The following is a 12,196-nucleotide window of genomic DNA, read 5'->3' as shown; positions in this document are numbered from 1 at the left end:
CAGGGATGGGAGTGAATGTCATAAATAGGTCACTCAGCTAGGTGTGTTGAGGTACCTGAATCCCAGGAGTAGTAACTAAGTACCCATTTTCTAGGGATTTTCTTGTATGTAATAACACTGGATTCATGCTGTTTTGTCCTAATTAGCACTGAAATCTCCAACAATATCTTGAATTTATTTAATTTTTAAAGAAAAGAATTTATTTAATTTATTAAATTTATTTAATAAATTAATAAAATATAAATATAAATATAAATATAAATATAAATATAAATATAAATATAAATATAAATATAAAATAAATAAATTTATTTAATTTATTTAAAGAATTTATAAAATGAAAATTCTGCAGTTCAGAGCCAGTATTCAAATCCTGAGTTCTGTATGTGTACAGGACTTTTCCCATGCATACAGTTTTACTGTCAATTTTCTTTTAACATTTTAAGTAAAATTGTACTTTTAATTCATAATGACTGTTCCTTGTGAATATATAGGGATATGAACCTGAGACATCAGAAGAATGAGAATTCAACAGCCCTGATAATGAGGACACTGTAGAAATGGTTTTACTTTAGAAACCTGGAGATATCCCTTCAGGACCTGAAGAGGGCCTACAAGAAAAGTGGAGGGAGAATATTTACAAGAACATAAGTGACAGGACAAGAGGAAATGGCTTCAAAGTAGGAAAAATATTGTTTGCTATGAAGGTGGGGACACACAGGCTGTGCAGAGAAGTTGTGGATGCCCAATCCCTGGAAGGCTAATTTGGATACAGCTCTGAGAAACCTAGTCAAGTGGAAGGTAGCCCTGCCTGTGGCAGAGGAGTTGGAAAGAGATGATCTTTAAGGTCCTTTCCAACACTGGCTGTTCTATGGTTCTTTCCCAGGTTGCACTGAATTTGATACCTCTAAGGTTTGTGAGTGAATGTGCACTTCTGAACACAGCAAGTGGAATACTCAGCCACATTGTATTATAAGCTGGATGTTCTTATTTAGTGAGACACCTCAATGCTAGAAATAAATACTAAGTCATCTGAGCTGAGTTCTCTGAACATTTTCCTCTGACTTTACTGTACTGCTAAAGAGAATAGAGAAAATAAATGTTTTCAAAAGTGAGAATCAATGCAATGCACAGTTCCAGTTGGTTTCTTAATGGTCCTCAAGTGCCCAAGAGATATTTTCACAACTTGCTATTTTTAGTAATTAATCAACAACATATTATTTTCACAAAAAAAACCTATTTATAGGTTTTATTTCTATTCTCCTTCTGTCATGTTCTGCTTAAGGTTTTTACTTGAGAGTAAACAAAAGTATTTTCCTATTTGTATGGAAAAAGACACCACAAAGGAGTCTTTTGTGCCCAGAAGAGTTAATTAACTGACAGTTTCCCAGCAATATACAGTCATCTTCACATGATAATTTTAATGAGTGTAATGCATACAGGGTAATTCAAAACAATTTTTGTCTGCTTCAGATAATGAATTTCCTCATCTGTACTAGTGTTTATTTTCAGTTTAGATTGAGAAGTTTTATAGTCTGAAAATTCCTAACTTTTTTTAAAATTCTCTTGTCTGTATTTGACATCAACAGCCACCTAGTGGTTTTGGGTACAAGCTCTTTCATACAGGAAACTCATTATGAAGTTAAAACTATAATAGTTCATCACAGCAAAAGGACTTCCTTTTTCCTCTGCTGCAGACTCATTATTGCAGAGCTGGGATATCCCTCAAATTTTGAGTTGAATTAAATTGGAATCTTTAAAAAAAATGAGAATTTTTTCCAAGTGGTATGTGTCTATGCCTTTATGTCTATGAGAGAGGGAGAGGAATCGATGTAATGAAGTGAGTGTAAAAATACTTATTAAAATTCTTTTCATTTCCTTTGATAACCAATACATCATTAAAACAGTAAGAAGGGAAAGATTCCCCCAAATATTCTTTTCTGCATAATACACTGAAGACCTGAAGCATGCATACGTTTTTACCCATATGTGGCAGCAGGCTATAGACAGATCCAGGTGTAGGAAATGTCATTTTCAATACTAATGACACACTTGTGAAGATGATGTGCAAAATCTTATAAATCTGTATTAATTCTGAAAGTGTTGAACAGTTTTGTTTATGACTCTATTGTTTTTTGGATAACCTCTGGCTGATGACACCTTGCTGAAATCCCACTTAGAGTAGAAGTTTTCAGGTGTCTAATAATATGGATGATTATATTCTCTCCACTTAGATGAATTTAAGGCAAACATCAATCATGTCAGCTCATTCATCTAAGATCTTAACCACACAGTAAAAGTAATTTTTTCTAGGGACATTGCTGACTTGATTTTCTCTGTAGGACCAGTTTGTTTCGTGACCGTTTTTGTATGAGTTAGCTGTCAGTAGGCCATGGTTGTATTACCGTTATCACAAGAAGCTTCATTCCCCATTAACAAAAGATACCCTAAATATATTTCTGATCTTATTTAAAAGTGTGGTAAAATCATACTATCTCCACACTAGAGCTGCTGTTCAAGGCAGTTACAGCACTTTTAAAGTGTGTCCTCTGCTGCTGGTTTTGGTGCACCTCTTATGCCTCTAAGTTAAATCTGTTCCAGAGGGGAATGTGCATTGTGGCTTTAGTGCTATCACTGTGCCTGGTTTGTGGTGCTAATAACTCATCTTCTACAGCTACAACACTGGCCCAGCCTCTGGAGGGGTTTTCTATTCCTACACTTAGTGCTTATTGTAGAGGAATAAAAACCTGTTAAGCAATTTCATTACTCTTTAATTTTGTATAAACTATATTATGTTCAATTAACACTTTGAAGTGTATGGAAGATATTAAAATAAATACACACATCTGCTGAAGGGATTAGTTATATGATTTTGTTTAAGCTAAATATTTTTTTCATCCTTCTATATTTACTGTTTTATTTAAATTTATTTCAAGTCTGTTTACTTCTGCTTTCTATATTTGTCACACCTTGAATGTCTAAAAATATGGCTAGAAAAATTTATTGAATGAGGGGTTGAATTTCTTTCTCTTTCTTTCCTCTTATGTCTGTATAGATTAGCAGTTTATTTTGATGACGTTTTGGGTTTAGCCTCATTTCTTATTTTCTGTAAGAAGTTACACTGAGTACAGTTTTTTCCCATTTTCTACTTCCTTCTTCTATCCAAATAACGTTTAACCTGTAGATCAACATCAAAACTAACAGAGCAGGAGATGTCTCAAAAATAATGGAGTTTTTATGTATTTTGTGAAAACAGTTGCTAAGGAATTTCTGAAAAGCCATGTAAATAAGAGCAGCCAGGTGTGGAAAGCTGGGAACAGCTGCAGTAGGGACCCAAGTCTTGCTGAACCCTGGAGGAGGTGTCCTTTTGAATGTCTCAAGTTAAGATTAAAAAAAAAAAGAGCTGACTTCTGTTGCCTTAACCGCCTTTTTACAAAATGTACAATGCTTTTGTGGAAAAGGACATGATTTATCCATGGTTGCAATAGAGAGCTGTGGGTAGTTTTCAAGATGCTGAGCTTTGCCTTGTACCTTGTTCAGGGTTGCCCTCCAGCTCGATAAATATAAGCTGGAGCGTCAACATTTGCTTTTGTGCTGATAAATACAATCTCAGGTCTCACAGTGTTGTGTCACTGAGGTCCTTGGCCTAGTACTTTGTTTTGAATTCTATGAAGGTCCTGATAGAGGAAAAACAGCAAGAAAAATATTTTTGCAGCAGTTTATTTTCTTGAGAAGAGTTTTAGGTTATGTAGAATTTTCCTTCAAGGTGAGCAGCCATTTGAGTTACTGTAGAATGATTAGGGGTTCAGGGATATTGCATTAATAGAATTCAAATAGGAAGTGATGCCAAGGAATGGCTTTCTCCCAATGCATTGATATTCCAGCTGATTGAGTCTGGATTGTACTCAGTCATAGAAGGTCATATCATATGTACTGAATTGTAAGAGGCCATCAGGATCATGCAAGTCCAGCTCCTGGCCCTGCAGAGGACACCCCAAGAGTCACACCATGGGCCTGAGAGCATTATACAAACCCTTCTTGAACTCTGTCAGGCTGGTGCTATGACCACTTCCCTGGGGAGCCTCTTCCAGTGCCCAATCACACACCAGGCAAGAGCTTTTTCCACACATCCAATCTAAACCTCTCTTAACTCAGCTTGATGCTGTTTCTTCAAGTCCTGTCACTGGTCAGCAGAGAGAAGAGATCAGTGCCTGCCCATCCTCTTCCCCTCATGAGGAAGTTGTAACTGCAGTGAGGTCTCCCCCCAGCATCCTCTTCTCCAGGCTGAACACACCAAGTGACCCGAGCTGATCCTCATAAGTCTGAGGAGTAGTCATTTAGTTGGTTCATTTATTTACAGTGCCATTAGTTGTTAAGATTTATGGGTCATGGGGAGACAGTATTTGTTAGGAGAGCACACATGCTGTGTTAAGGATTAGGAAGTCCATACAAATTAATTCAGAGACTATCTATCGATGTTTAAGAGATTTACAAGTCACTTTCTTGTGGACTCAGCATTACTAGTGATTGAATAGTGGTTATTGCATGATTTAGAGATGTGAAAGATAAATCCATTCAAATTAGGTGAACTGCCTAATAATTCTGTATGTTTGAAGAAATATCCTCTGCTTGTAGTAGTAATGCCAATTTAGATAGATCACTTTAAATCCTGGTTTAGAAAAAAATAAAAATTACTTTATTGTCGAAAATCTTCAAGCTGGTACAAGTGTATATTTTTAAACTTACCAGAAAATATCTCTAGCTTCCTTTTCAGAGAAGGAGACACAGCATGAATCATTATAAAACAGGATTGGACAAAATAATTTCCAAAGTACCTGTTCCTGCAGTGGGTTTACTTAGCAGGGTAGGGGTGCTTGGATTGTAATTGTGGTCACCACATGTTGGTAAAGTTAACATTTGGGTGAAGTGGCATGAGGCCAGAGCGCTGCTTAAATCCCACTTAAGTCATTGTTCTAAGAAGCTGAAGAGACTTGAAAGGTACAGAATCCTTCTGCTTCCTTCTTGCCTGAAGGCAAGTTTCACTTCATGTGAAAAATGGAAGAATTTTCCTACAGTTATGAAACTTAACTAAATACACCTCAATAGTAATGAAAAATCAAAAAGACCTGTATAAAAAAAATTCAAGCAGAAGCAAGCATGATGCCAGTGACTTGTTTCATCAATGAATATTTCCTACAGGATTATTGTTTATCTTCAAATAAAGCATTAATATGCAATTGATCCTTGTCTTTTTCATTAAGTTTATACTCTAACCTAAATGCTTTCACTCAGTATCTCAGTCTCATAGGAAACAGTGTTTCTCTGCTAAAAGTGATAACTATCATATATAACTAACTTTTTTTTTTTCCTGAAGTGTAAAAGGAAGTTCAGTAATTAGGTAACTTTTCCTTTTCCTTTCTCACTGTTCTATCTACCGTTGGCAACCACTTCTTAGGATTGTGTCTCCTGGTGAACACAGTACACATTTCTCATAAAGCCCTCCTGTGTAATATTCCATCCTTAGCGACCTATCTGGGGACATCATTCCCAGTGAATTTAAAGTCTGCCCAGTTTAAACAAACTGTAGATGGAAATTTGCAGGGAGGTGTTTCAGGAAAAAAAATAACTTGGTGATCTTGACCTTACAGGACCTAATCTGTTAGGAAGCTAGATGTGTATGTTAGTTTCTCTCTGGGATTTACTTTGTGCAGTATTTGAATTTTTATATTAAATGTGCTTGCTGTAGAACAAGTAATACGTATGACTAAAATATGACTGGGAACTATGGGAATTTTTGTTGCTGACAAATGTGCTGTGTTGAGATAGACATATTACTAGGAATTAGGACTTGACTCCCTCTTGTCCATGCAGGGAGGATATTGCAGTACAAGATGGTGCTTTGAAATTTAGATTTCATGGGCTTGTTCAGGGTCATTGTATAACAACAAGACACTTTTCAGCAATTTTCACTCTGTCTTAGAGTTTTTGGTCGTATCTAATGCATTGTATGCTACCTGCAGGATTCACGAATATTTCACATTGAGAGATAAGGTGTATGCAGGAAAAAAAATGTTCTTTTTCCATAAACAGAGTTTCCCCTCACAAGTCCTCTGTTTCTTTGTGTGAAAAAACGCCTGTCAGCTACTTAGAAAGCTTTTGCAATCTGTTTAAATGTCTTTATGTTTGCCAACTGTGCTCCCTAGCATGTTAGAAATTGACAGGGAAAGAAATGCTCCAGTGCTACTCAAGTAGAGTGGGAGAAGAACTGAAAGGATGCAGACACACAGTGTTGATGGAAACATCCTGGAGCTTATAGCACAGGAGCACTGAAGTGGGTGAGCAGGCTGAGCCTCAGTTAGTTCCCCAGTGTTTCACAGCACCTCTCTATATTCTCTGTCTTTAGGTAACTACTGCCCTTTAGCAGTGAGCACAGCACTTCTGGAAAAATGGAGTAGAAATGCCAGCAAAACCTGGAGAAGAGATTATAAATACAGTCTCTGAGAACACCTAAGTAAACTTGACATCCATAAGTCCCTGGGCCTTGGCAGGATATGTATTTGTGAGTGCTGAGAGATCTGGCAGACACCGCCATGAAGCCATTTATGATCATCTTTTAAAGGTCATGGTGACCTGGAGAGGTGCCTCAGGAGAGAAAGAAAATGTCACCATGTCTTCAAAAAGGGCAAGAAGGAGGACCCAGGGAACTTCAGCTCAGTCCCTGAAAGGAGAGGGTGCACTTCATTCTGGAGGCCATCTCTACCCACATGGAAAACAAGAAGGTGATCAGCATGAATTCACTAAATGGGGTAAAGGCCTGAGCACCCTGATCTGACTCCATGGCTGAGCCTGCTCTGGGCTGGGGTGTAGGTGAAGACCTCCTGAGCTGACATTGACCTGAATCGTTCTGCCATGTCAAAAGGGTTAGCAGGTCACTATGTCACAATTTTAAAACAGCCAGTGATTCTATTTTTATTTTAATTGCTGCAGAATTTGCTTAATTCCATATGTTCAAGTAAGACAAATGAAAAGCCAGTGAAAGTTAGAGTTACGCAATAATATAAGTAAGGGGGAGGGGAAAGAGTGTGGTGATAAAAGATTTGTACTTCCATTTAATAAGGCAATTGTTACTTATCTTTTTAGATCCCTTTCCCCAAGAATTTGGGGAGTGAGATAAGAGAATTCTATTAAAAAAATGATGTTAATTTGATATAGGAATTACTTATAAAGAGGAAGGAAAGAGGAAGGATGCTGGCAGAAGAAAAAGTCCAGCAACAATTCTCCACAGGCAGAAAATAATTTTTTTGAGTGCATAATTAATAGATTTGTTAGAAAAGTGCTTAGATTGTGAAATATTGGTGAATAGACCTCTTTCCAGATGGATTAAGAATAGTAGGTTCTCCAGCAGAGTATGAAACCTTATTGCTCAGTGGAGAGAATTGCATCTAGATGTGTATGAATTTTTGTTTCTTTATTCTGTTCATTCTCTTGCTCCTAGGACTTCAGGAGAGAGAATGAGGAGAATGAAGTCAAAAGAAAAGAATGCTCCTAATTTCACCATGGGATGGTGTCCTTTATCTAAAAGGCATCCAAGCAGTCAAAATTATATCAGATGGGCAATGTGAGGCTATATACTTCACGGGAATATAAATGGAGGGAGGCTGATGTTATGTACAAAACAATTAAGTTATATACCAGTATGCTTCAGAGAGAGTAGCATATCCAAATCAAGATACTTAAAAGTCAATTCATACTTTTCTGTTACATCCTCAGCACTGGGCGAGGGAAGAGAAATAATTTGTGATGCCAAAGAAATATGGGTGAACAGCTTATTCTCAGCATAGTATTAAGTGTTTCTTCACTGAAAACATGGAAAGAAATTTGAAAAATTTTTATGATTCATGTCAAGAGAGAAATAACTAAAATGCATTAATGACCACTACTCATCATCACTAGTTCTGAAAATGCACCCTTTTAAAACCAAACAAGCATCAGAAATGCCAGTTATGCAGCTCTTTAATTTTGTATTTCAGTTTTGAGAGAGCAGGAGTAACACAACAATGTTATTTGTTGTATCTCTGACCAAAGAAAACAAGCAAATTAAAACTATTGATGGCAGGCAAAATAGGGTAGTTTTGAAAATGTCTGTTAATAAAGGAAAAGCAGCTGCATTTGTGCCAATATTTTTGGAATTTTTATAAACATGTGACCCTTTCAGTTTCCTAGAGAAGGCAAACTCACATGCGGAAGAGAAAAGAACCATATATGTGAACTTGCTGATTGTTTCCAAATTCCTGAGAAGGCTATAGCAGAGCTGCATAATATTGCGTTATGCAGTAGCACTCAGATTATTTTAAATGTTTCTTTTTTTTTTTTTCATGTGCTGAACACGATTTCCCCCTTCATGTTCTCCTTTGTCATTTCCCTTCCATTTTTTGTTTAGAAAATCTTGAACTGAGCTTAAAATCCCAAATAAATAAATAAACAGAATTTAAAATTCCATAATTTTCCCTTTAGACTGAAAGTACAGATTAAATATAATGGAAGTCTAAATCAAAACTTAATATGAAAAGGCACACATATTATGAAAATTATGCTTTTTGCCCATCCATGTTTAAACCTGACAGTTAGGGCCAGTGTCCAATTTTTGGCTTTTATTTTTTCTTGGCTTTCCATGTCTCCAGATGTCTTTGAATGGAAAAAAGTTTTAAATAGAATCATTGTGTGTTAAAAAAATATCAGAGATTAAAGAATCATTCAGCCATGTGCTGTATTTTTGAGTCAGCCCCCGGCTGGGTAGTTCATTGGGCAGTGTAGCCTATTTACACATTTAGACGACTCCTAAATTTCATTTCTGGGTCTTTCTAGACATCCCCATGTATCATGTCTAAAATGTACAGGAAATATCACAGACAGAACATTCAGAGCTCATCAGAGGATTTGCTTTAGGTTGCATTTCTCACTGACCAAGGCTGCACAGAATGAGTTCTAGGATCCAGTTTGGTCAGGGAGATTCAGGACAGCTTTATTAATGGATTTATGTTGGGGAAATTAAAATTATTCTTTCAATTATATCCAGAGATTTAGACTAGTCAGGAGATGTGGATTGCAAGATGACATGAACTTATTTGTGCGATGCTTGGACTCTGTTTTGCTCACATTTAGACAGCTGTTTCAGACACGTAAAAATTGGTCTTCAGTGATGTCAGCTGCTCCCAGGGTTAAGTGAAGAAACACTTAATACTATGCTGAGAATAAGCTGTTCACCCATATTTCTTTGTGACTGTGACTCAGCATATTAGTTGACTATTGAGGCTAGCAGGCACCCTATAACAGATAAGGGAAACACTTAGCTGACTGGCTGAGCTGGCAATGGGCTTAACTTATAATTCACCTAAAGAAGAAGAAAACAAATCAAGGATGGCTCTTGAGTAATGTTAGGTTTTTTTTTTTTTTTGAGAAATACATCCTCAGGTAAAATATGTATTTTTATTTCATCATTCTGAAAAGGGGGTTTCTCCTTGTACCTTCCCTGAAAGAAATGGTCAGAAAAATTTAGTGCCCTTTTAAATATATCTGAATATTTTAAAATTTTATTTGAAACACTCATTTTACTGTTTTGGTTTTTTTTTTCAACCCAAACCAATCTATGATTTGGGAAATTGATTTTTTTTATGTCATGTAGAAATGATTCTAAGTCATGCCACTGCTGTAAAATACTTTTAATTTTACATCTGTCAGTCCAGATTTTGCGTCTCTTAAGGAGTCTTTCCTTACTAATTTATGTTTCACAAACTTTAGAAAGAGAAGAAAGGGGAAAATGTTTTGGTGTTCCATAGCACACTGATTTTTGCATTTTAGCCTTATTTTCATGACTCAAGTGTGACTCAAGGCAAATTTTATACCTCTTCTGTGTACAGATGACTACTTGTATACTTTTTCTCAAATTCTCATTACCGAATCTTGTAGCTCATAAGATAAAGAAATTTGAGAGACTTGCATGTGTTTTAAATAAGCTAAGTCACTAATTGATAAGACTAATTTATGGGTCACTAAGTTGCTATGGGGAAAAAAAAGGAAAAGAAAAGAAAAGAAAAGAAAAGAAAAGAAAAGAAAAGAAAAGAAAAGAAAAGAAAAGAAAAGAAAAGAAAAGAAAAGAAAAGAAAAGAAAAGAAAAGAAAAGAAAAGAAAAGAAAAGAAAAAAGAAATCTGGGGCATCAGCACTGTCCTGATCAAGTAGAATCAGATGTGACTGCCAACAAACTTTTATCCAAACAGATCTTACAAACTTTTGATGAAGAAGCTTCTGCGAGTTCCAAATTAGGTATCCTACCCGTGGAGAAAAATGTATGCTTTAAGGCTGAGAAATTTAAGGTGTGATTTTTCCAGTGATATAAATTCCTTCTGTGAAATCCTATATGTTAAATAACCAATCAATACATGCAATACTTTAAAATAAGGATAATAATGAAGAAGATTTTTATTTACACTGCCTTTCTGTAAGTCTTGAGATACCCTTTTTCACAGGGTAAAAAGGAACAGAGCGGGAGGAGCTTTCTTTTTTAAAGTCTGTACTGAAAACATCCTTTCTAATGGTTAAATTGTATGAAATTCACTTTACTGCAAGCATCTGAAAGACCATGTTCACCAGGCCAAGAGTTTCATGTGTATTTTACTGTCCTGCCTTCTTCCAGTGCAATGGAATTTACAGAAAGCTGATGCCTTAAGAGGTGGAATGACAATACCTTCTTTGCTTCATCTCTCACTTGGAAATATTTTGCTCTGACTTTTAGAATTCTGATGATATTTTCAGTTAATAATGCATAATAGACAAAAATAAATATATTCATTCCATAAAATGGTTTTTATTCTAAACTTGTATTCATAAAAATTAATTCTGATTCCCTCATTTGGTTGATAAAGGCAATCAGATTGACCTATGCAAAAGTGTCCATCTTAATCCTCCCAAAACTTCAGACTTTCTTGTTAAATCCAAGATAGCAAAATACTAATATATTGAGTTGAAAATTAGAATGAAAAAGAGAAGTACAAATATTTACAGGAGTTATTAAAATTTTTCTGGTTTGTTTGTGAAATTGTTTTCTTTTTCCAAATAGCTTCCTGATTGATTAGCATGATTCAAATGCATCTTTCTGGTAGACGTCTTGACTGAAACATTCCAGCTCTGGGACTCCAAGGCCACACAGAATAAGAGCTTCTGGGATTTACATTTTCTATCTCACTCTTCCTGGAATATATCTCAATTTCCAGAATGTGCAATTTAACATTTCCTTCAATTCTGGTTCTGGAACTGCAATGGGATCAAAGAGCTTATCTTTTTTCCCATGGCCATCAGTGATGAAATTAGGACCAAATCTGATGTTGAAACCATACTACTCAGTTCCTAATACTTCTAAGTCCAGAGATTTTGACATGAATTGTAATTCTCCTTCATTCTTTTTACTGAGTGAAATGTGACAATCTAAGTAGTTTTCAGAATTCCAGAATTAACTGGAAGATGTTTTGTCAAAATGTGTTCAAACAATTTTCAAGGTACATGTGACAAATTTTAATAGATTCATTTAATAAATCCAAATTAACAAGTTAAAGTGTGGCCCAATTAAGATCAGCTTTCAGGGTAACAGTTAATGCCTTGCCATATCTTCAGGATGACTTCATGTTCTCTTGGTGAATCTTTTAAAATTACTCCTTTGTGCTGGTAAGCATCTGCAATTTTAACAGAAGAGTGGGTGCCTAACTTCCAAAACTCATTCTAGGATAAATCGGAAATAATAAGAATTCACTAGAACCCTTATATCAAGGCTGGAAGGTAATTTTCTATGTGAATTGACATGGCTTGCTCAGAAAACTGTTGTCTGACTGCAGAACAAAAAAAATTCATTGAGTTATTGGAGAATAAGAAAATACACATGTATGTTTCTCAGTAAAATCTGAATTTCATGTCAAGATTTACACTGTCTTTTTAAAAATTTTATTTTCCATTAGCAAATAAGAAATCAGATTCCTTTTAACTCAGAGTTTTGAGAATTAGCTTTTACTCATATTTTGTATACTAAATAGCCCATCATTTCCCTGTCTTGCTGCCACACTGTCTTCCTTGTCAAAGCAACAGGACCAAAGTTCACTTTTTCAAAAGGATCTATTTGTAAGGTATCCCACAAAGGACAAACTGATCCAC

This window comes from Agelaius tricolor, unplaced genomic scaffold, assembly GCF_023055355.1.
Source record: "Agelaius tricolor isolate 1412-34295 unplaced genomic scaffold, bAgeTri1.0.p SCAF_4, whole genome shotgun sequence".
Lineage (NCBI taxonomy): Eukaryota > Metazoa > Chordata > Aves > Passeriformes > Icteridae > Agelaius > Agelaius tricolor.
Note: the sequence above shows the minus strand (reverse complement) of the source record.